The sequence below is a fragment of the Bacillus rossius genome, chromosome 13, assembly GCF_032445375.1.
Source record: "Bacillus rossius redtenbacheri isolate Brsri chromosome 13, Brsri_v3, whole genome shotgun sequence".
Lineage (NCBI taxonomy): Eukaryota > Metazoa > Arthropoda > Insecta > Phasmatodea > Bacillidae > Bacillus > Bacillus rossius.
The window spans coordinates 19507699-19535285 of record NC_086340.1 but is presented as its reverse complement, the minus strand read 5'-3'; the positions used below and the strand labels follow the sequence as shown (position 1 = coordinate 19535285).

Genomic DNA, 27587 nt, shown 5'->3' with positions numbered 1-27587 from the left:
TACGCCGAAGTGCAACGAACAATAGAATCAGTGAATGAATTCAGGCGTAAGGGGGAGAGATGGAAATCGAAAGACGCCATTTAGATTTCCAACAGTTTTATTGTTAGGTAAATAATGAAATTTTGCCTTCATTAAGTTGGTGGTCACACGATAGCAGATTATCAAGGGCTATTGACAGCATTAATTTTTAGATAGGTATCAGTTGTTTTTTTTCGCAGTAAATGCTGATCCGAGATGGGGCAATTTGTTTATAGTGTAATGGCGGCCATCAGGATACCGTCACCACAGTCATAAGCAACACCCGTGAGTGTCACCATGAACTGTAATTTTTTTTTTGTAAATGGAACAAAAATATTGATGTAAATTTAAGATATTTGTAAATTTGTGCATTTAAATGAAAAAAAAAACAATAACTGCAAAATAGTGATTCATACCCGGGTATTTACGCTTTGTGTTGTTCCAGTACCTCCAATAGTTGAAGTTATTTGTAAACCGTTCCCTGAATAGCTTTCCAGTATTAACTACACGCATAATTAGCACAATAAAACAAAATAAAGTGCGATAATTAAATATTTGATTACTTTTCCATGATTTAAAAAAATTGTGCTTGAATAAAATATCAATTAAAATATAAAATTATGCGCCAATTTTCGTAAGAAATTTTCAGTGTTATATTGAATTTCGAATTCAGACTCATGCTATATATTGCAAATAAAATGAAGAAGTAAGGCAGTTAGATCTTTGGACATTGATGGCTTGCAGATATATATTTTTTAAAATATTTAATACTAGCCTTAAGACAGTTGCTTATTTGAGGAGTATTCGGATTGTGATTGCTACTGTCGGTAGTCCTTTGAGACTTGAAAGGGATGCTTTGTACGACTCGCCACTTAACATGAAGGTTACTCCCGCTTCTAAAAATATGTTCGAGTTAACGCGCTCGTTTCCTTCCGCGAGTTGCACGTGGCGTGTTTCGTTCGAGTGTATTTATAGTTCCGGAGAAGGGAATCCTAAGTGTGAAGGGGAGCGAGGGACTATTTATCGACCAGACATGCTGACAGATACGCCCTCGCGTCCTCGGAAGTATGGGCTAACGTCCTTAGTGCGTGAGGCCATGTGTTTTTCGCGAAAAGATCTTCTAAAGACTAGCTGAGAGTTATCGTCTGTGTTTCAGGTACATGTCAACCGTCGGCGCACACAATCCTGATAATGTCCCGGTCCAAGTAAGGCAGTGTTTTCCCTTACAGACGGTCGCCGCCAAATTACAAAGAAGAAACAGCTGGAACTAGAGACTGGAAAAATTCGCGCTTTGGATGACCTCTAGGATAGACTCCACAATCCCCTACACACTCAGGCAAATGCCACCGGCCCATTGGCTATTGACTCGTGACACCTGTCAACTGGGACGCTTGCGATTCGATACTTTTTTGGTTGAAGGTTTTTCATTGGCTCAAAGTCCTTCAGATAAACTGTGAGCCAATCAGAGAAGCAATATAAAGGTACAGTTGTTTGGACTATAGCATATCGTGAAATGAATCCGCGAATTTTTACGGTCTCTAGCTGGAACTGTCATGTGATATTGTGGTCTAATTGGATGACCAGATTTTATTTTCGCGAAATATGCCTGCCCCTACTAATGCGCTTGGCTAGCATGTCTGTCTGAAAGAGGGAGGGGGTTGGCCCCTTAGTCAAATTCTCCACACATGTCAAGGCATACACATCAAGGTGCAGTTGTAGGCCCCGCTTCGAATTTTGTGTGCGGAAGGGGTTGGTTGGTACGTAATACAATTCCCCACCAAAAAATTAAGACCACCAGTTTATTTAACGTGATAGTGTTGTTATAAACATTTGATAAAAATATTTATTAATTCTGCTAATAAATTATCAACTAGCATAATATTTCTAATTTTATTAACAATTTGTTAAATCAAACAACATGTATAGTTCCATAAAATCTTTGCCACAGAAGGTGTATTTCGTGTAGGTTTTTGAAATCATGTGATGTTATTGCATATTTGGTCAAAAGTGTGTCTAATAAACAAAAATGCCTGGTGCAAGAATAACGTTTCTATTTAAATCGTATTAGTATAGAAATTTGATTAGTAAACGAATAGCAGTTCAGAGAAAATTTTACTATCGTCATAAACTTTAGGTGGGACCTGTACCCCCGAGTTAATTAAACATTCCTACTTTTTAATAATAAAAAAAATGTGAGTGAGTCTTTCAGTACTCGCCAGAGATGTGCAACATCTAATTTCGTTAGCGAGTAAATTCAAGTGTTCTCATGTTGCAAATACACTTATAATATGAAACTCGGACAAGATTTAATGTATAATTCTTTAAAATAATGCCGAGCTTGATAAATATAAGCAAATTTTTGTTTTCAACTACATATCTGGCCGCGAATCTCACGTAGTTTCCGCACCCGGCGCCAGAATGCGCTGCCGGAGCAGCTACGTGGACTAATAAATCATTTGATTAGCAGATCGAAATTATTCAATGTGTAATGGAACATCTCCGATAAGAGCGGAAAAAAAAGACTTGAATACTGCCCCAAGTTTGTGCACTTTGGTTCGTGCCATCCGCCACAGATGGCAGCACCGTGGTCACACATTTCCGTTCCATTCACGAAGTTACAACTTAGAAACACACAAGATAGAATCTTATAAGTTATGCCTTTTCTAAGTTGTGTGTTTCTAAGTTATGACAGTTCTAAGTTGTGTTTCTAAGTTGTGATAGTTCTAAGTTATGACGTTTCTAAGTTGTGTGGTTTAGCGTTGCGTGTTTCTAAGTTACATGTTTCTATGTTATGACAGTTCTAAGTTGTGTGTTTCTAAGTTATGACCGTTCTAACATATGACAGTTCTAAGTTACGTGGATTTTTTCGAGGTTTCTAAGTTATCACTGTTCTAAGTTATGTGTGGTTCCCAATTACTCCTACCAAACTCCGTATACCCAGAGCTAAGATGATACGCATCAAAAAAAATCAACATGCTGTGTGAGGTGGAGCCTTGAAATGGGCTGATGTATGACTTGAGTCGGGTCGTCACGTCAGACTACCAGGAACGAGTCGGCGTTGTTTGGTTTGTCGGCTGGACAAAGGAGGGGCGGGAGGAGACATCCTCGCCGACTTGGGCACCGCGGACGTCGTCGCCGGCGCGTGACAAGCAGTCGCAGTCGCAGTCGCAGTCGCCGCTACGGCGCGGCGGGTCCTTCTCGGAACGATCAGGGCAACCCGGTGATGCGTCCCGTCCCAACAGCTTCCTGCGCTGCGCCGCGTCACCCAGGTGGACGTTAAGAGACCACTCCAGTGTTTCAGGGGCACTACGCAACCCGCGTTAACCTCATAAGATCCAATGCTATTTTCATTTTGCTTGTAACTAATTAACTAATATAGATTTAGAAATGATGCTTGCTTGATATGCAAGACAACGATGCTCTCATCAAAGCCCCTTTCTTAAAAAAACGTGCATAAATTATGGTTTTATACTAATCTTTACTAATATGCATAAGTGTATTGTCTAGGTTTGAACCATAATTTATGCACGTTTTTGAAGAAAGGGGCTTTGATAAGAGCATCGTTGTCTTACATATCAAGCAAGCATCATTTCGAAATCTATATTAGTTAAATTAGTTATAAGCAAAATGAAAATAGCATTGAATCTTATGAGGTTAACGCGGGTTGCGTAGTGCCCCTGAAACACTGGAGTGGCCTCTTAAGAGCCTGTCTACAATAGTCCGAACCTGTGCGGGGTCCGTGTCCTTATCCGAATGTGAGTGACCTCACATTGTCTCACCGAAAACTGCCCTGTCCACAATTGCGATGTCCGATGTCCGAATGTATTGATTTCTAAAGTTATGTTTATGTTTATTGTTTTGATGCTTTGTAGTTTGAGATTGAAGTTATGTAAGTTATAACAAGTGACATACAACACCTTCCATTTCCTTCAATAACAAAACAAACACCACGTTTTCAAACGGGAACCGGACATTCAAATATCGTGAGTGTTCTGTTCTTTTTCTGTGTCCGAAGTACGCAGGTTGGGACAAAAAGTTCAAATTGACGAATGTCTTCGGACCAGGTAGGTTCGGACCTTCGCCCACTTGACGCATGACGTCAGAGGGTCACGTGGACCAATCAGCGACGAGTGTCCTTCGGACACAGTTTAGGACATTGCTATTGTAGACGGGTCATAACGCGGACGCCCGAATCGGTCGCCAGAGCTCCAGGTGTTACCATCGCCATTTACAGTCCGCTCGAGATTCATCAAAAGTGCCTAATTGCGAACACCATTTACACAGGAAAAAAAAATTTTGTGTGTTATATTACAAAATCAGTCACCAAGAAAAAGGTTTGTAATACTACAAGAAAGATGTTGTAACTTTGAACAACACATGGCCATGGTTATTTTTGCATATATGAAATTCGTTTTTCGAGATAATACTGCCCAGCTTAAAATCCCTCAGTCTAAAATCTTTCTGCCCGAAATCCTTAGGTCTGAAAGTATTCGGCCTCAAATAATTTAAACTAAAAAAAAAAAAAAAAAAAAGATAGTCTGTCTAATTTTAGGCTGAAATGTTACTGTGGGGTCACCACTCAAATTTCGTGGTTGCCCTTTGGAGACGAAAGCCTGTTCAACATCAGTGTGGCACTTACCATTCCTCAATGACACGAACACAATCCTGGCCAGGCAGACCCCTAAAAATATTCCTCCACCCTTCCTTCCCTTTGTCCTTCAGCTTTGATGCCAGAAGCCCCTGCGGAAGACCCCTTCACTCCCTCCTCGAACCACCAAAACAGTCGCTACCCTTGTGTCTGCGAAGGAAGAGGCTGAAAAGAGTTCTCGCGCCGACACAAAAAAAAACCTTCGTTCTCGTGAAGGGGCGCGGTTAAAATTATTCTCCCCATCCCGACACGCATCTGAGAATCCCAGGCGGCGACGACGGCTGGTCGCAGACTCTCGTGAGGAAAAAACCTCCCCCCCCCCCCCCCCTTCCCGTCGGATAAAAATACCGAACAGCGCGGCCTTTACAGTCTTCCGCGTTAGACAGGTTACAGTCTGGGTCATTCAAGTAGTCTCATATGTAGAGACCCGGAAATTTCGCGGATTCAATTAGTCGCAAACTAGAATGCAAACCTTCACACTCTCGCACTGTGTTCATGATTGGCACGCAGTTGTTTGGACACGCCCCTCTACGACCGTGAGCCAATTATGCTAGGAGAGAAGTAAGCGAATCGGGTAGTGCCAAATAACAAGGATAAAAATGTTCTCGCTAAGAAATCAACCAATGGGAAAGTAAACATGGGTTCGAGCACACCTGTAACTTTGAATTCTATCCTGAGGCCAGAAGAATCCGCGAAATTTCCGGGTCTCTACAGTCATATGTGACAGCTCTCGATGGTGTCCATCTCCCCAGCTTTCACTTAAAAAAACATCACCTGATGTTTGTCCACGAACATTTGACGACCCCCTGAAGGTTGTTTGCGAACAACATCGACAGAACAACAGTGGTGGAAGGTTACGTTGGGCCATTGGTACATCAGTGTTCGCAGTAACCCTGGGTTCGTTTTCTTGCCCGGGAATTCATGCTGTGTGTTGTCCCAGTACCTCAAATAGTTCAACCGTTCCCTCAACAGCTTTCCAGTATTTACTCCGCACGTAAATAAGCATGATGCAACAAAATAAATTCAAATTTAGAATATTCTGTTATATTTTTCATTGTTTAAAAATATATATGCTTGAAAGATCGATTAAAATATGAAATATTGCGCTATTTTTTGTAAGAAAATACTCAGTATTATCTTGAAAAACGTATTTCATATGTGCAAAAATAACCATGGCGCTGTGTCGTACAAAGTTACAATATCTTTCTTGTGGTATTACAAAATATTTCTTGCCAACTGGTTTTGCAAAGGAATCTTTTGCAAAAGTACAGAAAGCGTTTTTTCTGTGTACTACTTTAGAGAAGTGTCAGATCTCAGAAATGTTACAAGAGTACTTCACTTTTTAGTCTAACACCAAATAAATTGTGAAGTTTCCGAGTCTCTTATTTGGGTGTACATAGTTCCTTGAGGTTACAATAAATCAAACTTTCCTTCATAGCCATTAAGAAAGTGATTATGAAAGTTGTTTTGGTGGATTGTTACAAATGCAAACATGCATGTCAAACAAATGTTTTTGCTAGCAGTAACCATGAGTTAGCAGTGGTTCATATTTAATCAAAGCCTTTGTTTGTTGCAACAAAACCATTTTTTAATGGCAAAGAAAGGGTTTTCATCGTGCTGGAAATCACACAGATACCTGTTCCTTAACAGGTAAAGACCCGGGAATTTCGCATATGCATTTGGTGTCAAGCTAAAATTCACAACACTATGTACACTCTATCCACATTTGATTTCCTATTGGCTGTTTTGTTACTGTAAAACCTCCTTTTCTTTTGAGTGTGTCTACGTACTTCGACCACGCTACTGCTAACTAGTAGTTGACTGGCCCACAGCCGTAGAGAGGCGTGTCAAAAGAATTATGATCCAATCATCAAATAAATGCAAAAGTATAGATGTTAACCTTTACCTTGCGACCAAAATAATCCTAGAAAGTTTGTGCCTTCAGTAATGGGATGTCTTTACCAATGATAAAGTAGCTTAATTGCGTACAGAATTATAGAGTCTAGCCTGGAGAGAAAAATAATCAAGAAATAATCTTTCTCTACTCGTAGACTGAAGGAAAACACGAAGAGTAGAGGGCCGGAAATTTCTTGGATTATTTTTGGTCTCCAGTTAGACTGTACACATCTATACCTTAGCACTGCTTCAATGATAGGTTCAGAATTGTCTCACCACTCCTCTCTCAAATTGTGGACCAGTCAACTACCAGTTAGCTATGGAGAGACCGAAGAATCACATCGATCCTCATAATAAATCAGCCAACAGGGAAGCATAGGTATATGGATAGAGTGTACATAGTACCGTGAATTTTAGCCTGCAACCAAGTGAGTCCGCGAAATTTCCATTGGACTTCATATCTGATCTGTAGAGACCTGAAAAATTCGCGGGTTCATTTCGTGTTATGCTAAAATTCAAATAATTATACCTTAGTGGTGCTTCTGTCATTGGTTCACTGTTAATCTGGAGTAATGAGGGCCAATTAGAGACCCTCACTCATAGAAGTGTCGAATCACAGGCCACCCAGTCGAGACGACTCACAAGTCAGCAGCCAATGAACAGTTGGCATTTGCCAGTGTGTGTAGAGGATATTGGAGTCTATCCTGGAGGTCATTGAACCCGCGAATTTTTCCGGTCTCTACTGATCTGAATAAATTGAAAAGTGCTCGGGTTAGCCGCGGACCCTATAAGTAGGCCTCGCGCCAGAGGCACTTCCTCAGTTTTCCTCCTCCGGCTGTTTAGCGGGAAAGTGAACTGGTTTGCTCGGTTATCGTACTGCGCCCGAGGTACCGGTCGACTACGTAAAAGTCGTGATTCGCCAATCAACTTCAAGCCGTTCATCGTTCCTCCTTACAGCCCTCTTTCTCTCTCTCTCTTTCTCTTTTTCCTCTTTATCTCTTCTATCTCTCTCTTCTCTTCAGGTCGCGAGCGCGATCCAAACTTAGTGCTCATTAAGCGCAATTATGATTAATAACGAGATAGTTTTTTTTTTGCAGGCACGTGGCAGGAGAATGCAGTAAACTGCTGTAGGTTTTTTTATGAATTCACATAATAACAAAATATAACTATATTATCTTTTTTTAGTTTTTAAGAAGTCTGTCATGAGCGGTACAGTCAATTTCGCAGATTCTCCCCCCCCCTCCTTTTTTTTCCTGCTTTTCTGAAAGTAAACGAATTCACTTAAAATCGTGCAAAAGTTTTGTAATACAGATTGTTCATTAAAAATGTCGCTGTTTCAAAGGTATATTACAACAGTTTGATTTAGACTATTTACAACAAATCATAAATCTTATTGAAGGTAAACTAACCTAGTTTTTCTCACAAATGAATTTAGTTATACAGCACACATCAAACCTAAAGTCCAATTCTTCCCACAATTTGGTTAACACGTCCGGAGTAGTGGAAAGCAACTGCCTCTTCAATTCTGTGTCCGCGGCGAAACGTAGACACGATCTTTTTAGAAAGCCGCAGAGGAAAAAAAAATCGCGTGGCGTTATGTCAGGTGAACGTGGAGGCCAGCGAAAAAGAGCTATGTCATCTCGACCTTTACGACGAATCCAACGGTCAGGGACTTCGACGTTCAACCTCTCTCGTACAAAGAGATTCCAATGGGGAGGGGCTCCATCCTATTGCCAAATAAAGTTTACAGGTTCACCCTCCACTAATCGCCATTTTGTGTAGGTGGCGCTGCAAGCGGGAAAACAACAAAATATTACTCGCGCATGCGCTCATCTGAAACTGTTTGAGTTACTTTTTGATTGTGACCTTGAACCAACGCTCTACAACCTTTTCAGTTTGATCCTATTAAATTTTTATAACTGAGACATTATTTTATGGACAAACTGTATAAGAGGGAAATGTCATGTTTTAGGTATGTCATCGCTCAGACTGTGAAAGCATATTTAGAAGGATTTCAACACACACCGTAAATTGGCGTATGCAAGGTTCTGGTAGATATAAAAAGAAAAGAAATAAATAAAGTGTAGAGAGATATAGACCAGCTATGGCGAAGGTGTGGGCTAGATATTTCTTTCTTTTAGAAAAGTGCAAAATAATTAAATTATTAAACAATATTTAATCATGGAAATGTGAGAATTTTTTTTTCATGGAAATATTATTACAGATTTGTGTATACATACTGTACACAGAAATGTTATTTCTCTGCTCATTTTCCTCACCTGAGGGGAGGGGGGGGGGTGGAGTTGGGATAAGGCATCCGGAGATTTATTTGACAGAGACAGCAGCTAGGGTGCGCCAACACACAGTTCAATGAAACAAGGAAAGGGGAGGAGGGGGTGTGAGGATGAAACAATAGGCCACGGCGAATAGCAAAAATACATCCCAGCAATTGCCTGTAGTGATCTCGATAAAACCATGGCGAAACCTAGATCACGAAGGTCCAAACCAGGATTATAACACCCGGGTCATCTGTAATCCATGCGTATCAGTACGGCCTTTGAATATATATATATATATATACTGTATAGAAGTCGCGAGTGGATAGGATTTACTCTACGTTTTTCAGGAGCGTATGATGAGCAGCTTGGGAACTTCACCGCTGCAGTGCGCTGCCGTAACGCCCTGTATCGTCTTAGTTGTTACTTACACGTTAGAGCGCAGCACTGTCGCCCGCTGTCATTCCCCGCACCCCCCCACCAATCATTCACTGCAGCTCAAGGTCGTTCAACGGGAGGGGGAAGGGGTGTTGGAAGAGTTCGGCACTTGTCCGCTAGGGACCGCCACAAGTCGATGCCCTAGAGATGGTGGCGATTGCGGCGGTGAATTAACCAACTACCTCAAACCGTATTATAAATTTTAACCTGGGCTGGCGACTTCTATACAGTAGGCTATATATATTCAAAGGTACGGCCCGCGTGCTTACCGCATGTCTACCGTCAGCACACCAATAACAATAATTCCGCGCGGACGCAAACGCGTCCTCAATGGCAATTTATTTTCTTGCAGACGGTCGCCAGTCACCAGGAAGAGACAGCTGGCGCCGTCACACCAGACATGGGGTCCAATGGGCGTTCAGTATTTTTTTTTAGCGAAAAATGCCTGACCTTTACTTAAGGTACAAAAATTCGCGGATTAATTTTGCTTCATGCTAATGTACTTCCTACCCACATTTGCTTTCCTATCGACCGAATTGTTTTCGTAGAATCTCACCTTCATGGGAGTGGATCGATGTGATTTGGTCACACTACAGGTAGATGGTAGTTGACCCTCCACAGTGGTAGAGGGGAGTGTCTAGAGAATTCTGATCCTATCATCAAAGCATCAAGGTATACAAGCTTTCAGTCTATCTTAAGACCAAAATAATCCGCTAAATGTCGGGGGTCTCTATCAATATTCAGGAGTCTTTCTATTTTATAATTTCTGGTCCAATCATCAAAGCAGTAAAAAGGAAACTAGTTTGGAATCAAAACAAATCCGCGAATTTGTTACGGTACCTCGGAGACATAAGTCAATGTGCCACATAAACCATACTTTTTTTACGAGAGCAGTTTAAATTTTTTTAAATAGTACCTGACTTATTGACTCAACAAGTTTCTACCCAAAATATGTATGAATTTTTTTACATATCGTATATCTTAGTTTTGTACCTGTATGACACAAGAAATGATGTCAAACGTAGTCAAATTTATGGTTAAAAGAGCATTTTGGCCTAAAATGGACATAGTGGCGTATGCCTCCGAGGTACAGAGTTATTTTTGAGAACGTTGCTGCATCTCACGTGAGCGTGGAGGGGGGAAGAGAGCGAGGGAACGAGACGACTAATTTTTTTTTCCTATATCCTAACTAAAACTAAGTGTATTTTGGAGGGGTCCGGGTTAGGGAGGGACCTAGGTGCGTCTCAGGCCGAAGCCTATACGCCTAGTCATGCTGGGATTAGCCATGCAGGGAGAGGGTCGCATGCATCTTGTGTTGTGGTCGGGGATCGGCCAGTCATGACTAACTCCCCTAACTTAGAACTATTTTAAAACTATGCTAAGTTGGGCCCAGGTGAAACCTGCACAGACACGGGAAAAACCCTGGGCACAGTGATGCTGGATGCAAGGGCATGCATTGATTGCATAGGCGTGTACGTGATACAGAGGATGGTATGGATGAAGGTTTGGTCAGAGTAGAAGAGAGTCCACCATGCGGGGGGTTGGGTACTTGGACGCATAGTCCGTTTTCATTTTGACGTCAATAGTCTTTAAAATTGCTTCCATAGTGGGAGGCAATTCAAAAATATGAATGATAACAAAATCGGGGGGATACAGTTTGGTGTTGCAATTACATATATATAATCATCTCCTGCCAAAATTTTACTACACCACTGGATAGCTAAAGGATCAAAGAATTTGTCACGCTAAGCGAGGACTGACACGCATCGCGCGCGGTGGAAAGGGGAAGCGCCGCCATTTTGAGGTCATTTTGCTGCGTTTCGAGATTTACATTTAGTATAACTTTTGACTCGGAGAAGCTACGACCTTCGTTTGAAGTTTCAATCGTCAGCTCTCGTTAAAATCTATCGATTGCATATTATATATAGGTATAAATAAAAAATTAGTGTGAAATAGTTACAGTGAATATATATGGTGTTATTGTATAGGAAATATTACCTGTTGCGTACACATATTCACGGACAACACACGGCCGTGTCCATAACACAGCCACACCCCGTATTATTTTTTTATCCGTTGCTGGATTTATGACCAGGGGCGTTCGCACCGTGGTGGTGAATGGGTAGGGCCATGCATATTTCGCGAAAAAAATACCGAGACTAACTGAAAGTTAAAACACTGTAGCGATTACTGTGTTTCGTGATTGGGTGAGTTTATTTCAGGTGCATGTCGATTGATAGAACACCAATCACAGTAAGTCCTTGCGGAAGAAAACGCGTCCTGAGTGGCTCGGTTAAATAATGCAAAAACCTCTCTCGCAGACGGCCGCCAATCACATGGAAGAAACCGCTAGTGAGGGTATACCTTTGCTGCAGTCTAATAGACGCTCAGATTTTTTTTTTTTGCGAAAAATGCCTACCCCTATGAATGAGTGGCTGCAACTGGCCACTCACTCCGCCGCCAGACGGCGCCGAGACCTCCTACCTTCGCCGTCGGGGCCAGACGACCAGACTCGCGCTAACGGACCTCTGCGAGTTCGCGCGCCATGATAAGTATTTAAAGAAACATACATAAAGCCAGGTATAAATATAAAAATCATTGCAGCTTTAGTCATCAGTTACTGCCTTGTTGGTGAACTATTTTCATTTGAAAGGTTGTCATCTCAATGTTTGTCAGCATGAAAATGATTTTGCTCATATCACTTCCATTTATTTCATCACATTACCCCTGAAGATTAACATTTGGCACTAAACACGTTGTCTCCGGGCCGCCGACCGTAATTAACGCGACGGCCTAATTGCCCCGTGCCCTGGTCGCATTGCCGTCCAGCCAGCCGTCTCCTTCCTTCCCTCTTTTCCTCCCGGCACCGCCGCTGCGTCGATTACTGACGGTGCACTACGATTTTTTTTGACGTGACAACGTCTAATTAAATAGAGACATGAAAAATTCGCGGGTTCATTTCGTGTTTTGCTAAAATTCAAATAGTTATACCTTAGTGTTGCTTCTGCAATTGGTTCACTGTTAATCTGGAGGACTGAGGGCCAATTAGAGACCCCTCACTTATAGAAGTGTCGAATCACAGACCACCCAGTCGAGACGTCTCACAAGTCAGCAGCCAATGAACAGTTGGCATTTGCCCGAGTGTCTAGAGGATACTGGAGTCTATCCTGAAGGTCATTGAACCCGCGAATTTTTCCGGTCTCTACTAATAAATCGATGAACGCCGGCTGCACGCACGAAAAAGTGTCCCGTAACGCATATTGTCCCGTTGCGCTGTGTGCCGTTACGCTCATTGTACGCTTGCGCCGCATCTATCTCTCTTCCACTTGATTGGAACAACCATCGATTTGACTTTTTCGAGGCACATTAAACTTGAAACACTCCCATTCGTTTCCTACTTTTCCTATCATCGTCCTGTCCTTAACAGAATAACACAGATTGGAAGAAGTTAAATAGCAAACATGTATAAAAGTTATAGTTAAAATAATCTCGTCGTTAAAGTATCAAACATATTTGAATTAATGAGTGCATATAAAAGTAAATCTATCAATTAAGTTGTAGATTTCATTTCACTCCTTCATTGTATCCATACAAAATAGTGATAATTCAATACAAATGTTTCAATTTTATTCATAAAAGTAAGCAATCATTTCATCAATGTTTTGTTATGACGTCACGTTAAACTATCGTCTGTAAAAAGACTTTACAGACAACCATTTTTTTTTAAATGGGACAAAAATATTAATGTAAAATTACAGATATTTGTAAATTTGTACATTTACGTGAAAAACAACTGTATCACTTCAAAATGTTGTTCGCCGTGATACCGGGTTCGAATTCTTGCCCGGGCATTTATGCTTTTTTTTTTTTTTTAAGTTATTCGATAATACGTTCCCTTAGTAGCTTCACGGTATTAACTGAGCACACAATAATAATCATGATACAAACAAAGTCAAGTCAAATTATTGAATGTTAAATTAGCTTTTTATGGTTTGAAAAATATATGCTTGAATGAATCATAAATTAAAATATAAAATTATGTGCCAATTTTTTTTGTGATAAATACTCAGTATTATCTCGAAAAACGTATTTCTAATATGCAAAAATAACCATAGCCATGTGTTGTACAATGTTATATATATATATATATATATATATATATATATATTTCTTGTAGTCCATTACAAACTATTTGCCAAGAAATAGTTTGTAATAATGTAACAAAATTATTATGAATTTTCAAAACATTTTGCTGAATATTACTCGTCGCTCTACGAAAATCGCAGCATTATTTTTAATTTTTATTCATACTTTATATTATCATGATTTTTTTAAATCCTTGAAAAATCTATTAGAATATACTATATTTTGACTTTATATTGTTTTATTATGCGTTTTAAAGCCCGCATATAATACTGGGAAGCTACCCAAGGAACGGAATACAATTAACTTTAACTAATGTAGGAAGTGGAACAGCACAAAGCATAAATGCCTGGGCAAGAATCCAAACCCAGTTATTACTAGGGACCGGAACAATTCGCGGGTTCAATGACCTGTATGATGAACTCCATAGTTCTATGTACACTCGGTCAAATGTGACCCACTCATTGGCTACTGTCTTGTGAGACGTCCCAACGTAGCAGCCTGTGATTCGATACAGCTTTGGTTGGGTGTTTCTCATTGGCCCAGAGTCATCTAGGTGAGTTGTGAGCCAATAACAGAGGCTACATTGAGGTAGCCTATAACTATTTGTATTTTAGCCTATCGCGAAATGAACTCGCGAATTTTTCCGGTCTCTAGTTATTACTGAGAACATTTTTTTTTTGTAGTGTAATAGTTTCTTTTATGAAATTGTACAAATCTATGAATATCTGTAATTTTAATTGATATTATCAGTTACATTTAAGAAAATATATATAGTGTGAGCGCCTGGCTTCCACCACCCCCCCCCCCCCCCCCCCTAACACGACCTAACTTGTCTACTTCACTGATGTTGTAACGGTGACAGCGTTGTCGTTTCCGGGAAGGTAACGGGTGGTAAGTGGGTTTCAGAGTAATTTTTAGACATAAAACAAACGGTACAGATTTTTGAAAGCACGTAGGGACCGGAAAAAATTCCCCGGTTCATTTGCCTCCAGGATAGACTCCACAGTCCTCTACATACTCGGGGAAATGACACCTGTTCATTGGCTGCTGACTCGTGAGACGTCTCAACTAGGTTGTCCTTAGTTCGGCACTTTCTTTCTGTTGGTTTAGGGTTCCCCATTGGCTCACGGTGACCCAGATAAAATGTGGACCAGTCGCAGAAGGGGTGTGAAGGTAAACATGTTTGGATTCTAGCCTATCGCGAAACTTCTTTATTTATAAACTACGCAAGGATCACAACACGCAACCAACGCAAGAAAATCTCTGTCGTTTATAAAACACAAAAGTCGTAAGACGTCACCAACCTTACAACTTAAAATTGTAAAACAGCAGAAAACAAAATTTTACCCCGGTCTTGTCAATACTTCAACTAAAAGTGTTATTTTTGACGTGACAACGTCTAATAAATCAATGAACGCCGGCTGCACGCACGAAAAAGTGTCCCGTAACGCACATTGTCCCGTTACGCTGTGTACCGTTACGCTCATTGTACGCTTGCGCCGCATCTATCTGTATTCCACTCGATTGGAACAACCATTGATTTGACTTTTTCGAGGCACATTAAACTTGAAACACTTCCATTCGTTTCTTACTTTTCCTGTCATCGTCATATCCTTAACAGAATAACACAGATTGGATTAAGTTAATTAGCAAAAATGTATAAAAGTTATAGTTAAAATAATCCCTTCGTTAAAGTAATAAACATATTTGAATTAATGAGTGCAAATAAAAGTAAATATATCAATTAAATTGTAGATTTAATTTCACTCCTTCTTTGTATCCATACAAAATAGTGATAATTCAATAAAAATGATTCAATTTTACTCATAAAAGTATGCAATCATTTCATCAGTGTTTTGTTATGACGTTGTCACGTTAAACTATCGTCCGTAAACCGACTTTACAGAGAACCAATTTTTTTTTAATTATGCAAAGGTTTAACAAGTGTGCTTCTTTTAAAAAATTTCGAAACACTTCTCTTCAAATACTGAAGGCAGAAGAAACGCAAGCCGAAAGGCAAGAAGTTGTAATGTGGTCGATTCTTGCGTTACTTTTTTTTTTTTTTTGCGTCTTGCGTAGTTTGTGAACGTGTAGTTTTAATTTTTTTTTTTTTTTTTTCATTTAGCGTGTTCATAAACGCAGCCTTAGCGGGTCCCGTCGGCGGCTCGGGAAACATGCAAGACGCCAATGCGTGACGCCCGCGGCTCTTGTGTTTCCTGTCGACCCGGCGACCTTCCAGACGTAACGGAGCGAGTGTTTACCTGCACCGCCGCGCGTAACCGCATTCCGTTTCTAGTCCTTGAGGCTGCAGCAGGTGCCCGGAGTCCTCGCACACCGTTCAAGAAAAAATGCTTCACTGACCTTCTGACCTTTCCTGAACACTGCATCGAAAACAATTTTTCTGTACTTTCACGAAATATTACTCTGGAAACCAGCTGCCAAGAAATTGTTTGTAATACTACAATAAATATATTACATATAATTGTACAACACATAGCTGTGTTAAATACGTTTTTCGAGATAATACTAAGTATTTCTAACGAAAATTGCAGCATAATTTCATATTTTAATTGATGTTTCATTGAAAAAATATATATTTTTTTTTTGACGTTACAACGTCTAAAAAAAATATTATTTTTTTTGACGTTACAACGTCTAATAAATCGATGAACGCCGGCTGCACGCACGAAAAAGTGTCCCACTACGGATGTCCCACTACGGATGTGTCCTGTTTGCTCATTGTACGCATGCGTGGCATCTCTCTTCATACTCATTGTACGCATGCGCGGCATCTCTCTTCCACTCGATTGGAAAAACCATCGATTTGACTTTTCAATCATATTTTCGTCGTTTGAATTATTAATATTATGTAATTTAACGATCGTCCACCGATTTTCAGCACAATCGGTACGGTTATTTAAAAGTAATGTTGAATATTCAAATACGGTTTGAACCAACAATGGTGTTTTACAGTTACACATAATAATTCAATTTACACCCGGGATCTTTTGCACAATGTTTTAAAAAAATATTGTAACACATTATAAATAAGTTTGGCGTATTTGGGATGCGTATTTGTTATAAAATCGTGTTATAAAAACGAAATAATATTATTCCCCTACCCTGAAATTTTTTTTTATAAATATGTATCTATATAACATCTGAAACTACTAGTTTCTATGTATGGCCTCGTGGTCGTGCGGTCAACGCCTCTAACTTCCATTCCTAAGGTTGTTGGTTTGAATTCCGGCAGCTGCAAACTTTTTTTGTACTTGTAAAAATAAATACGGCGCACGCAACATTTCAAAAGTAATAAATATATTTGAATTAATGAATGCAAATAAAAGTAAATTTATTAATTAAATTGTAAATTTCAATTCACTCCTTTGTATCCATACAAAATAGTGATAATTCAATAAAAATGATTCAAATTAAAAAAAAACTTATTTCTCAAAGAATATAATATTTTTAATGCCTAAATGGTTTGGTTGCAAAAACCTATTACGGCTCAGTCTCAGGCCGAATATGATATTTTCTTTTCTTCTGGATCAATCATTTCATCAATGTTTTGTTATGACGTTGTCACGTTAAACTATCGTCCTTAAACCGACTTTACAGACAACCAATTTTTTTAACATTGAAAAGATAATCGAATATTCAGACATTGGACTTTATTTTGTTTTATTGTGCTTATTAATGTGCGCAGTTAATGCTGGAAAGCTATTCAGGGAACGGCTTAACTACTGGAGATACAGGGACTACACACAACATAAATTCCCGGGTAAGAATCATAGGCGTCATTTGTGGTGGAGAGGGGTGGCAGTTGCCACCAAAATTTGTTCAACCCAGTATCAAGCCACCCCATTTTGAAGTAAAAAATAACCAATAATTTTAAATAATTGTAAAATAAGATTTTACAATCACGAAACTTTGTTGAGTCATTATTGATCAAGACTTATCTAGTGCAGAAAAATAAAGTGTTTCGGGAACTTGCATTAATTAAACTAATTAACAATGTAACTAGAGAATGTTTTCTGATTTGTAGTGAAAATAGTGAAAAAGCTTTTAAAAAATTAATAATTTAATGCTAGTATTTTTAAGTTTCCCGTGGGAGGACTCCCTTTACACTAGGGAGCATTACACACCCCAGACACCCCTTACACGTGGGGGCATTACACACCCCCAGACCCCCGGTACGCCTTGCCACCCCAGTTTAAAAGCTAAAATCAAGTCTGTGGTAAGAATCTTAACCCAGTATTACTGCGAACACTATTTTGTAGTGATGCAGTTGGTGTTTCATGTGATCGTACAAAATTTACAAATATCTGTAATACATGAATATTTATGTTCCTTTACGGAAAAAAAAATTAAGTGTAATGCATTAGCGTACACGGTCCGAAGGAAAATGTGGGGTTGTTGATAGGGTGATATATACCCCCCTGAAGTTATGATAAAATATGAAAGAGCTCAGTGAAGGCAGTGTGTCATTTTTGGTGATACAAGGTGAGCTGTTACGACACCTGGATTCATAGACCACAAATACATGATGAGACCGATAATGTAACTGTCCAGACCCCTTTTTGATGACGTAATTCTTTGAATTATTATTAATTTTTTTCAAATACTTTCCTGGAATATTATTGCTGTATCCGCCACTGCTGATGGACACGGTCTGTGAAATTCTAGTTACCGTTCTTCGACAGTCCAAGGGCGCGGTTAAACGGAACCGAAATAATTCAGGTGAACAGGTTTAAGTAAACATTTTTATAATCGCCGAAGTGTGCGGTCACACGGCAGTCGGTATAAAGTCTGTTCAACTCCGAAACCGATTGTCTGCTGTACATCGAATGAATGTGTTGTGGATCCTATTTATTTGGTATCTAGAAAAACGTTTTTTTTTTTAATTGGTTTGTACGGTAATGTAAGCAGAGATAAACGAATCTGTATTTTTTTAAATTTAATTATATTAGTCACTTTGCAATGCAGAAACAACTGATGGAACTGTTAAAAAGTCGTCAGAAAAATACGTTTCGAAACAAAATGATAAAGTGTACTTCTGTTAGAGAATTACCGTCAGCATAAATTTTAAAACAATAAAGTATCAACTAGTTGATAATTTGTGTTGCAGTCAGTAAAATATTACACGAACTGGTGCCAGGGACCTTCTCCATCTTGCGTTTTCCGCAAAGGACTGTTTAAACTCTCACCACTCAACAGCCAATCAGAGGCTTATGTAGAAAAGATCTCGTTCTGAACTACTTTGCCAACCTGTTTAAGTTGAACGACAAATGGCCTCGAACGAAACGTGTTCAGAAGGTGTGTAAACCGCGCGCTAAAGTTGAACACGTTTACCTGAAGCAGTTCACAATCCCGCGCAACCGCGCCCTAAGAATGCAAATTTTTTTGTTCGCTTGAACGACCGTTAGTCGTTGGATCACGTGTTATTTCACACGCCTCGGAGGACTAAGAAGCTAGTTAGTCATGTGCGACCCCGGAGAGAAAGTGATGTAGGAGACAGCAGCCAATGAACACCTGACATTGAGTTGATGCACGGACCCATTTGTGGATCATAGCCTGCCACCTAAAAGTAGCGCGAGTAATTTAGGTGATTTAGGTCTCTGCCTATGCCGGAAATTTCCGCTGGGCATCCACGTTCTGTAAAATCAGGGAAAAGTCAGGGAATTTACTTAAAAACCTGGAAAAGTCATGAAAATTCATCAATGATAGTAATTTAAATGGGAAATCTCTCATTCTCCGGTATGCTATCTTCCAGACTTTGAATAAACTTTTTTTTTTTCAGATGATATTTTAGTGCACTACCTAAATTTTAAAATGTAAGGTTATGTTTGAACTAAGCTTAGTACAACTAAAGGAATGGTGGAGGTTGGATTGTCTTTTATTTCTTTAAAAAAAATGCAAAATAGGTAAATTATTTTCACAAATTCGCCAGGGAAATTTGTAATATTGATCATGGAAAAGTCTGGGAAATGTTTCTACGGATTGGTGTGGACCCTGTTCTGTAATGTGTAGCGTTTGTAAAAAAAAAAATTGTTTTTTTTTTTTTTCCAGAACTGATACCCTATCTCTCAAATAAATAAATATGTTCGTGTGTGTATGTATATATGTATGTGTATATATATACATATATACACACATATATATATATACACTCATACACGTACACACACGTAGGAAAGGTACAAGTCGGTATTTTACGTCCCAAGTCATCTCCCTTACAATGAGTTCCAAACCACTTTGTTGCCCATATGGTTTCAGTGACTTCCAGGATGACTAAGCGAAGATCCTCTGTGTACTCCGACAAATCCCACCTGCCCGTAGGCCTGCTAACTTGCGACACCTATCAGCTGGGATGCTTGTTATTCGATACTCATTTGATTTAGGTTTTTCTACTGGCTTAAAGAGGCGTTCAGCTAAACTATAGTTAAGAGACTCGGAAATTTCGCGAATTCGTTTGGTATCAGTAGCAACCGGAAAAATTCGCGGTTTCATTGGCTGCTGACTCGTGTAGAGACATGCAAAATTCGCGGATTCATTTCGCGATAGGCTAGCATCAAAACAACTATACCTTCATACCACTTCTGCGTTTGGCCCACATTTTATGCGGGGAACTGTGAGCCAATGGGAAACACTAAACCAAGAAAGTGCCGAATTACGGACAGCCTAGTTGAGACGTCTCACGCGTCAGTAGCCAATTAACAGGTGTCATTTCCGCGAGTATTTAAAGGACTGTGGAGTCTATCCTAGAGGTCAATGAATCCGCGAATTTTGCAGGTCTCTACAGTCATGAGTAGGGACCAGAAAAATTCGCGGATTCAATGACCTGTAGAATGAACTCCATAGTTCTACGTACACTCAGTCAAATGTCACCCACTCATTGGCTGCTGTCTTGTGAGACGTCCCAACGTAGCAGCATGTGATTCGATACAGCTTTGGTTGGGTTTTTCTCATTGGCCCAGAGTCATCTAGGTGAGTTGTGAGCCAATAACAGAGGCTGCATTGAGATATATATATATATATATAACTATTTGTATTTTAGCCTATCGCGAAATGAACTCGCGAATTTTTCTGGTCTCTACTCATGAGGCGTCTCAACTAGGTTGTTTTAGGGTTTTTACACAGTCCCAATAGTAGGGGAGCCAATGAGGCTAAATGGGGATTTGCTCGAGCGTCGTGGGGACCTCTTGGATTTTGAAGATAGATGGTAGGAAGAATAAAAGGTTATATAATGTTTTCTCTTTCAGTGGTGTGGGAAGCGTCTACATGTTTTCTATATATATATATATATATATATATATATATATTTCTTGGTTTAGGGTTTCCCATTGGCTAGCAGTTCCCCAGATAAAATGTAGGCCAGTCGCAGAAGCGGTGCGAAGGTATACTTGTTCGAATGTTAGCCTACCGCCATATGAATCCGCGAATTTTTTCGGTCTCTAGGTAGCAGGCTAAAATTCACAGTAATGTGTACTCTGTACCCTCGTATGCGTTTCTATTGGCTCATTTCTTACGGCAGAAGCTCCCCTTGTTTGAAGTGGGTCGATAATATTCGGTAGTTGACTGGCCCACGATCGTAGACGGGAGTGTCGAGAGAGTTGTGATCCAATCGTCAAATAAATGCGAAGTCATACATACATGTTTGCAGTCTATTTATCAACCAAAAGAATCCGCGAAATATCTGTGTCTTAATAGTTCAATCGTAGAAGCAGCACAAAGGGAAATAAAATGTATTTGAATTTCAGCCTATCGTGAAATGAATCCGCGTATGATTTTACGTAGAAGAAACCTGGTTTTGCTCGCCGATGCCCCCCCCCCCCCCCCCCCCAAATCACTGTTTTGTCCACCTCACCCCATATGATACGTCGGTGCTTCATCCTATGTCACGGTGTATTCGGAGATTACGGACGCCTGCAGTTCCACTACGCAATCCCGGCAATTTGCTGGGCGTGTTCCTTGCCTGCAGTACGCTAGTTGTTAGTGGTTGGCCTGAAGCTGTTTGTGCTGTGGGTTTCATTTGGGCGAGTGGATATATCTTGTGGTTGGTTTTTGCTAATTGCTCCTTCAGCTGCTGTTTTATACGGCAGGTTTTAAACGATAAGTGTTACGACTTACACAATAACAAATTCTTTTTGTGTAATTACTTTAAAATGCTGTAAAAATATTATACAGAAACTTTAGTAAATTAAATTGTCATTAAATTATTATGTCTACAGTTTAGAAAAAAGTAATTTAAAAAAAATATATATCTCGTGATCAGACTTGAGCAGTTAAGAAAACATATCAAGTAAAAAAAAATTATTTAATGCTATGTCTGTCTCTTCAGCAATTTTTCATTACAGACTCAGAGGTATGGATTGAAAAAAATTCGCGATTTCGACTACCTCAGGACAGGTTTCAAAATGCTCTATATACTCGGACAAATGCCACTTGCGTATTGGTACAAGAATGCTAGTGATGCTATACTTCTTTTGTTGACGGTTCCTTCATTGGCTCAGAGTCCTCCAGATAAACTGTGGTCCAATCACTGAACCAATACGAAGGTAAACATGTTTTTGATTCTATCCTATCGCGAAATGAATCCGCGAAATTTTTCCGGTTTCTGCTCATAGGTAGCCTACATACCTTTAATGACTTATTCTTCTTATGGGTCGTTACAACAACGCCGAAATACCATAACGCCGAATGTCAAAATTGACCACAACGCCGACAGCTAGAAAACTGCTGTGTACCACAACGCCGAAATAACAACTGAATGAATTTGTGTGTGTTTATTAAATGTACCTTAACGCCGAAATACTACAATCAAAACTAACCTTACCAAACCTAACCTAACCTAACCTAACTTAACCTAGCCTATCCTAGCCTAGCCTAACCTAACCTAACCTAACTTAACTTAACCTAGCCTAACCTAACCTAGCCTAACCTAACCTAGTCTAACCTAACCTAGTCTAAGCTAACCTAGTCTAACCTAACCTAACCTTTGTGGAAGTCCTGCAATGACCTTTTTCGGCGTTAGTGTATTTCGGCGTTGTGGTACACAGCAGTTTTCTAGCTGTCGGCGTTGTGGTCAATTTGGCATTTCGGCGTTGTGGTATTTCGGCGTTGTGGTGCGTTCCCGACTGTGGAATCCGGAATCCTTCGCTCCGGAAGTAGGCGTGCAGCCATCTGCGCATGCGGAGGAGAACTACTCTCGCATTCAGGAAACTCTGAAAAGTGTAAATTTACCCAAATATGTCTTGCGTTTGGTTTTGAGTCTCGAATTTCCTAACCAGACTATACACATATTTTTTTTTTCCTGTACTTTTACGAAAGATTCCTTTGGAAACCAGTTATTAGATAATATTTATTAAATTAACTGTTGACAAAATATGAGACAAAACACAAAATGCAAGAGAGATATTCAGATAAATTTACAAGAAAAGCCATATAGTAATATTAATGACAAAAAATATATATATATTTTTAACATGGCACATGAGATCGAGTCTTAATAAATAGCTGATGTAATTTTCAGCGTGACGTTGAGAAGCGAGTGATAAAGGTAGACTAGCTGTTCTTGTTTTGTTTGGCCAAATCAAAGAATAAATACGCATTTTGCTCTTTTTAGATGGTGTCTGGTGAAGCATAACGGATAACTACATCGAGCTGAACACTGGTGGCTTTCTTGACTGTACGTCAAGCTTGGAAGTTTGGCCATACCGACTTATCACAGTTGCGTAAGTATAAAAAAAATACTGTTATGTGTTGTGATAGTAGGGTTTGTAAGTATAGCACAATTAATGCAATTTATATCTGTTTATTCTTTACACTAATATTCGCACCTTATCTCTTGAACTATGAACAGTCTAATGCCTGTTCACACAACTTAGTTGATTAACTACACAATATAAAATAATTGTTGACGTAAAAAAGTTTTTTTTAAGTACAATTCTATAACATATTTACGGGGATGAAGTTACATAATGTGTGTGTGTGTGTCAACCAAATTTTTACCCACAGTATCTTAGTTTTTCTCGACGGCTCTTGTGATATGTTTGTTATGGGCTCGGAGGTCGTCGTTCAAAATTGCAGCAAAAAGTTAGAATTAATTTAATTCTAGCCTGTCTCGAAATGTGTCCGTGAATTTGGTTTTCTCCTGTCGGAAAGACGGATAAACGGAAATGTTTCCTATTATTTTGGTCGCAAGGTAGACCGCAAACGTGTAGGGGGCCTACATCTTTTCAATGTTTCTATGATCGGATCACAATTATCTCTAAACTCCCCTCTACGACTGTGTGCCAGTCAGCTACCAGCTAGCAGTAGAGTAACTGAATCACTTCGACCCGTCCAAGAGAAGGGAAGTTTCTGAAGAAAGAAATCAGCGAAAAGGAAAGCATATGCAGAATGTCCATAAAATAATGTCTTAGTTATAAATTTTAGTAGTGTCGACTGTATAAGCGTTTTACTGTTTTGGTTCAAGATCACGATGAAAGAGTAACTCAAAACTGTTTTAGATAAGCGCATGCACGCAAGATGGAGATTAGTGGAGGCTGAACCTGAAAACTTTATCTGGCAACAGGGTGGAGCCCCTCCCTATTGGAATCTCTTTGAACGAGAGAGGTTGAACGTCCAAGTCCCTGACCGTTGTTGGGTTGGTCGTGATGGTCGAGACGACAGAGATCTTTTTCGCTGCCTCCACGTTCACCTGACATGACGCCATCCCTTTAAGGCTTTATAAATGATCGTGTCTATGTTCCGCCGCTACTTAATTATTTGTCAGAGTTGACACACAGAATTCAAGAGGCTATTATTGCTTCAATTACTCCGTTAACAAAATTTTGGGAAGAATTGGACTTTAGGTCTGATGCGTGCCGTATAACTAGAGACCCGGAAAATTCGCGGGTTCAATGACCTCCAGGATAGACTCCAATATCCTCTACATACTCGGGCAAATGCCGACTGTTCATTGGCTGTTGACTTGTGAGTCGTCTCGATTGGGGGGCCTGTGATTCGACACTTCTATGAGTGACGGTCTCTAATTGACCCTCAGTCCTCCATATTAACAGTGAACCAATGACAGAAGGTATAATTATTTGAATTTTAGCATAACACGAAATGAACCCGCGAATTTTTCGGGTCTCTACGTATAACTAAAGACATTTGTTAGAACAATTATGTTAGTTTACCTTTTAATTTGATTTATTATTTGTAGGGGCATGCACATTTCGCTAAAAGATTCCAATACTAGCTGAAAGTTAAAAAAACACTAACATTGTCTGTGTTTCGTGATTGGGCGAGTTTCTTTCAGGTACATGTCTAATGTCAGTACAACCAATCATAGTAATTCAACACGGAAGCAAACGCGTCCTGAGTGGCTGGTTCAAATAAGGCAACGACTTCTCCCACAGACGGCCGCCAATAACAAGGAGGAAATCGCTGGTGTGGGTCTAATAGGTAGGGATCGGAAAAATTCGCGGATTCATTGACCTCTAGGATAGCCTCCATTATCCTCTGCATTTCTCAAGTAAAAACGCGTGTTCATTGGATACTAAATTGTGAGGTGTCTCCACTGGGTAGCTTGTGATTCGACACTTCTTTGGTCGATAGTCTCTCATTGGCCCAGAGAGCTCCAGTTAAACTGCGAGCCAATATCAGAACCAGCAGAAATGTACACAAGTTTGAATTTCAGCCTATCACGAAATGAATCCGCGAATTTTTCCGGTCTCTACTAATAGGCGTTCAGTTTTTTTTTTTTTTTTTTTTTTTTTTTGCGAAAAATGCCTGCCCCTAATTATTTGTTGTAAATAGTCTTTGAAACTGGGACATTATTTTATGGACATCTTGTATAACAAAGTGTTCGTAGCAATGTGAATTATTTTAGCCCGACGCAAAATAAAGAGCGCAGCGCACGTGTGCCAACGCGTGCGCGCCTGGAAAGGGGGAGCTCAGCCAACCGGCTCAGCGGAACATAGGAGCGGTATGTGTGGCAGTGAGGTCACCCGCGTCTCTGGACAGTGCCCAGGGTCAACTACAGCCGCACCTCTCTCTCCCTTCCCCCCTCATCTATCTGCCCCGACGAGCGCCAGTTGGCAGCCGCGAGTAGCGATCCCAGCAGCTGGAAGGAATGAACAAGGCTGGCTTCCCGATTAAAAAAAAGGAGGGGCGGTTGTCTGTAAAGTCGGTTTACGGACGATAATTTTACGTGATAACGTCATATCAAAATTTTTTAAATTGCTGCTTTTAAAAAGCCCGCCTTAACCTGTTTGATATTATTGAAGATTTTCTCGCACGGTGGTTGGCCGGTTTTTGCACGCTCGGCTCAGGCGGAACGTGACAATGAGTCATGTTTTTTTCGTGCGTGCAGCCGGCGTTCATCGATTTATAAGACGTTATTACGTCAAAAAAACCGAAGTGGGTGCGTAGAGCCCAGAGGATTCATTTCGCGGTAGGCTAACATTCAAAAAAGTATACCTTCGGGCCGCTTCTGTGACTGGCCCACATTTTATCTGGGGAACTGGTAGCCAATGGGAAACCCTAAACCAAGAAAGTGGCAACCTAGTTGAGACGCCTCATGAGTCAGCAGCCAATAAACAGGTGTCATTTTTTCCCGAGTATTTAGAGTGCTGTGGAGTCTATCCTACAGGCAAATGAACCTGCGATTTTTTCCTGTCCCTAGCCATGCGCATGACTGTGCACACGACCTGTGTGAAGTCGGTTCACAAATTGAAATCTTACTGTTAATTTCAACGAAATTTCATGTATCCGACATCTGTTGGCAGTTTTGGTAACTGTATTAACTACCAAACTATTATCCCGTGACATCTAACCAGCAATTTGTGAACATAGTTTTTCAACATAAGGTCTATATAAAATTTTTAGCTAACCATTCTAACCACGAGACATTTTTTTATTCACTATTACACCTGAGCATTGTAATATCTCAACAATATATTTGATAAATATAAACAGTTCTTTAGTCCCGCCAAGATGGCTTCCTGCTCTGCTCTCATTGGTTGTTGCGCCATGCGTACGTAGCAGATATAAAATATATTCATTTCCCTTCTATGCGCACGGCCTGTCTCCCATGCACACGACAGTCCTGTGCGCTATTGTGAATCAGTAGGTTGGAAAACATGGCGGTCAAATCTTGTGCGCACGACCTACTGCTATAGTTATTTTTCCAATTATTAGAGACCGGAAAAATTCGCGGGTTCAATGACCTCTAGGATAGCCTCCACTATCCTCTGCATTTCTCAAGCAGACCCGCGTGTTAATTGGGTGCTAATTTGTGAGGTGTCTCCACTAGGTAGCTTGCGATTCGATGCTTCTTTGGTCTCTAGTCTCTCATTGGCCCAGAGAACTCAGTTAAACTGCGAGCCAATAGCAGAACCAGCAGAATTGTACACATGTTTGAATTTCATCTTGTCACGAAATGAATTCGCGAATTTTTCCAGTCTCTACCAATTGTACACCTAGCTTAAGGGCCGGCCTATCCGGGTACATAGACATGCGGGCTTACAGAGCTTCAGAAAAAAAAACACGCCATTTTAAAAACTGCTCAAAATTTCCGAGTGGGTTGAGGGTGGATGAGTTGTTCTGTTTCCGTTTTTCAACTGTAGAGAGAAAGAGAGAGAGAATATGACTAAAACGCGTGTTTACAGAATAATTTTTTAGGCATGAAATTCTCGGTGGAGATTCTTGAAAGCTCATTTATCTGCATTTCTGCGCCATATAATAGTATGGTTACCGCTGAAATATCATAGTTTCCATAGGCGTGCCTACAGGGGGGGCCAGGTGGGCCATGGCCCCCCCTAATGTAATCACTCACATCGGCATTTTCTCTAATGCGTTCGTTTATATTCGTATATTCCTGGCACTGTGACACTCAAACTGTTTTTCAGTGTTGCAGCGTGCTAATGAACAATATTTTTAAACATTTTATCGTACTGGAAATACAGCCGCCTTAGTTTATTTAAAACACGAGGTTCCTTAAAATGGCCAAGCAAAAAAAAATTATGAGGTTTGTTAAAGTGCTGTTGTTTGAATTGCTGTGTTTGCATTCACTAAAAAGAAGTTCATTTCAAGGTAGATCTGGAGCAAGCTATTGGGAAATTTGAGGGGGGAAAATGTGTAAGTATCCTTTATACATTATCTATGGAAAAAAACAT

The 27587-nt window shown here is 40.1% G+C and overlaps 1 protein-coding gene across 2 annotated transcripts in view; it reads left to right on the top strand.

Annotated features, from left to right (window-relative positions):
• Positions 1 to 27587, top strand: part of LOC134538320 (uncharacterized) — a 145506-nt gene that overhangs the window by 60175 nt on the left and 57744 nt on the right. For both annotated transcript variants that reach the window (XM_063379533.1, XM_063379532.1), the window contains exon 2: positions 23048 to 23156. The gene's annotated coding sequence lies outside the window, so the exon portion shown is untranslated. The remainder of the gene's footprint in view (positions 1 to 23047; positions 23157 to 27587) is intronic.